The sequence below is a fragment of the Sapajus apella genome, unplaced genomic scaffold (assembly GCF_009761245.1).
Source record: "Sapajus apella isolate SASKATOON/1434 unplaced genomic scaffold, GSC_monkey_1.0 scaffold20, whole genome shotgun sequence".
Classification (NCBI taxonomy): Eukaryota; Metazoa; Chordata; class Mammalia; order Primates; family Cebidae; genus Sapajus; species Sapajus apella.
In genome coordinates, this window is record NW_022436960.1 from 9,977,540 (window position 1) to 9,981,776 (window position 4,237).

The window sequence follows — 4,237 nt, forward strand, 5'->3', positions numbered from 1 at the left end:
ATTCGCCCAGACTCTCAATACTAAGAGGTGGCGGACTGAAATTCTGGTCTGTACAAACTCTTGCATCATGAAATTTAAAATGCAAAATGATATTAATATTCGAGAAGCCCTGAATGCAATGGGAAGTCTAATATCTTGCATTCAAATTTCTTTTTAAATTAATTTTATTTTATTATATTCCAATAGCTTTTGGGGAACAGGTGGGTTTTGGTTACATGGATACATTCTTTTTTTTAACTTCTACTTATTTTTTTATTTTTATTTTTATTATACTTTAAGTTCTGGGGTACGTGTGCAGAATGTGCAGGTTTGTTACATAGTTATATACATGCCATGGTGATTTGCTGCAATCATCCCCCTGTCATCTACATTAGGTATTTCTCCTAATTCTATCCCTCCCCAATCCCCCCACATGCTTCCATTCTTTCCCTAGCCCACACCCCCCAACAGATCCCAGTGTGTGATGTTTCCCTCCTTGTGTCCATGTGTTCTCATTGTTCAACACCCACTTGTGAGAACATGTGGTGTTTGGTTTTCTGTTCTTGTGTTAGTTTGCTGAGAATTATGGTTTCCAGTTTCATCTACGGCCCTGAAAAGGACATGAACTCACCCTTTTTTATGGCTGCATAGTATTTCATGGTGTATATGTGCCACATTTTCTTTATCCAGTCTATCACTGATGGGCATTTGGGTTGGCTCCAAGTCTTTGCTATTGTGAACAGTGCCACAATAAACTTACGTGTGCATGTATCTTTATGATAGAATGATTTATAATCCTTTGGGTATATACCCAGTAATGGGATTGCTGGGTCAAATGATATTTCTATTTCTAGATCCTTGAGGAATCACCACACTGTCTTCCACAATGGTTGAACTAATTTACACTCCCACCAACAGTGTAAAAGCGTTCCTATTTCTCCACATCCCCTCCAGCATCTGTTGTCTCCTGATTTTTTAATGATCACCATTCTAACTGGTGTGAGATGGTATCTCAATGTGGTTTTGATTTGCATTTCTCTAATGACCAGTGATTATGAGCTTTTTTTCTATGTTTGTTGGCTGCATAAATGTCTTCTTTTGAGAACTGTCTGTTCATATCCTTCACCCACTTTTTGATGGGGTTGTTTTTCCTTGTAAATTTGTTTAAGTTCTTTGTAGATTCTGGATATTAGCCCTTTGTCTGATGGGTAGATTGCAAAAATTTTTTCCCATTCTGTTGGTTGCCAGTTCACTCTAATGATAGCTTCTTTTTCTGTGCAGAAGTTCTTAAGTTTAATTAGATCCCATTTGTCTATTTTGGCTTTTGTTGCCAATGCTTTTGGTGTTTTAGTCATAAAGTCCTTGCCATGCCTATGTCCTGAATGGTATTGCCTAGGTTTTCTTCGAGGGTTTTTCTGGTGTTAGGTCTTATGTTTAAATCTTTAATCCATCTGGATTTAATTTTTGTATAAGGTGTAAGGAAAGGATCCAGTTTCGGCTTTCTGCATATGGTTAGCCAGTTTTCCCAACACATTTATTAAATAGGGAATCTTTTCCCCATTGCTTTTTTTTTTTGTCAGGTTTGTCAAAGATCAGATGGTTGTAGATGTGCGTGTTACTTCTGAGGGCTCTGTTCTGTTCCATTGGTCTACATCTCTGTTTTGGTAACAGTACCATCCTGTTTTGATTACCTGTAGCCTTGTGGTATAGTTTAAAGTCAGGTAGCATGATGCCTCCAGCTTTTTTTTTTTTCTCCTTAGGATTGTCTTGGCTATGCGGGCTCCTTTTTGGTTCCATATGAAGAGTAAGGTGATTTTTTCCAGTTGTTTGAAGAAAGTCAACAGTAGCTTGATGGGGATAACACTGAATCTATACATTACTTTGGGTAGTATGGCCATTTTCATGATATTGATTCTTCCTAACCATGAGCATGGACTGTTTTTCCATCTGTTTGTGTCCTCTCTTATTTCCTTGAGCAGTGGTTTGCAGTTCTCCTTGAAGAGGTCCTTTACATTCTTTGTTAGTTGTATTCCTAGGTATTTTAGTCTCTTTGTAGCAATTGTGAATGGCAGTTCGTTCTTGATTTGGCTCTCTTTGAGTCTGTTATTGGTGTATAGGAATGCTTGTGATTTTTGCACATTGATTTTGTATCCTGAGACTCTGCTGAAGTTGCTTATTGGTTTCAAGAGACTTTGAGCTGAGACGATGGCGTCTTCTAAGTATACAATCATGTCAGCTGCAAATAGAGACGATTTGACTTCCTCTTTTCCTAATTGAATACGCTTTATTTATTTTTCTTGCCTGATTGCCCTGGCCAGAACTTCCAATACTATGTTGAATAGGAGTGGTGAGAGAGGGCATCCTTGCCTTGTGCCAGTTTTCAAAGGAAATGCTTCCAGTTTTTGTCCATTCAGTATGATATTGGCTGTGGGTTTGTCATAAATAGCTCTTATTATTTTGAGATACGTTCCATTGATACCTAGTTTATTGAGAGTTTTTAGCATAAAAGGCTGTTGAATTTTGTTGAAGGCCTTCTCTGCATCTATTGAGATAATCATGTGGTTTTTGTCTTTGGTACTGTTTATGTGGTGGATTACGTTTATAGATTTGTATATGTTGAACCAGCCTTGCATCCCAGGGATGAAACCAACTTGATTGTGATGGATAAGCTTTTTGATGTGCTGTTGGATTTGGTTTGCCAGTATTTTACTGAGGATACTTGCATCAATGTTCATCATGAATATTGGCCTGAAACTTTGTCTTTAGTTGTGTCTCTGCCAAGTTTTGGTATCAAGATAATGTTGGTCTCATAAAATGAGTTAGGGAGGATTCCCTGTTTTAGTATTGTCTGGAATAGTTTTGGAAGGAATGGTACCAGCTCCTCTTTGTACCTGTGGTAGAATTTGGCTGTGAACCCATCTGGTCCTGGACTTTCATTGGTTGGTAGGCTATTAATTGCTGCTTCAGATAAATTCTTTAGTAGTGATCTCTGAGATTTTGGTGCACCCATCACCCAAGCAGTGTACGCTGCACCCAATGTGTACTCTTTTATCCCTCATCCCCTTCTTGCTCTCCCCCTGGAGTTCCCAAAGTCCATTATATCATTCTTATTGCATTCATATTTATAAAATGTGCTTCTGCAAATTAGAATCCCAAGCAGCCACAACAATTGGTTTAATGGGTGATTTTAAATACAAGTTGTATATTAAAGTAGGTAGGAATGATAGTGAAGAAATCTTGCAGTTTATTAAAGTCTGAAATGTACCAAATGAGGTGAATTATAAATGTCTACAGGATATAAGGTGATTCTTAGGCTTACAGTCATTAAACATTTAACATTTATGACCAATTACAGAAATCTCCCTAATTTGCCAACCTCAGAAAAGTTTACTAGCCTGTTCATATTTACCATATCCTGCTTAATTACAGATGATGACTTTTTTGGTTATCTATAGCCTGTGCAAACTCTCTCTCAACCTTTACTGGTTTATAAGTCTACCTGTTTTTGTTTGGCTCTTAGGGAAACTAACAAAGACATATTCTCTGTAGTTCAAGTAAAAGATGTTGATAAAGATTATACCTGGAGTAATGAGAGAAATATCATAGATATTCACAAACAGAAGCCCAAGTACAGGTGTGAGCTGGAAGTAGTTGTAGATTTAAAGAAGAGGTCAATCACAGCAGTGGAAATTCATGAATCCTCACTCTTTTGCTCAGCTGCTAAAATGACTCTCTTATACTCTTTTGCTCCTCCTGATCCAGACTTCATCACCTTCTCATAGTGTCAGCTCTGTCTAAAGTTGGCTTCAATGAGGCCTCTTGTAGCCTTTCCAGCTACTCCACATTCTGGCCTTTTGAGTCTCATCTCCTATTGTTTGTTATATAGTGCTGCCCATGTATCTAAGTTTTCTCCTTTTCTCAAATACATCACACTGAAAGAAGAGACATGATTCTGGCAACCACATTGATTTCATAAGTAGCACATGCTACTACATGTTGAGCTTCTGTAATCTGAAAATCTGAAATCCAACAGGATCCAAAATTCAAAATTGTCTGAGTACCAACATGATGCCCCAAGTGGAAAATTCCACATCTGACCTCATGTGATGGGTTGCAATTAAAGCAGAGTTAAAATTTTGTTTCATGCATAAAGTTATTTAAAATATTGTATTAAATTACCTTCAGACTATCTGAATATGGCTTATGTGAAACATAAATGAATTTTGTGTTTAGACTTAGATCCTATCTCCAAGATATC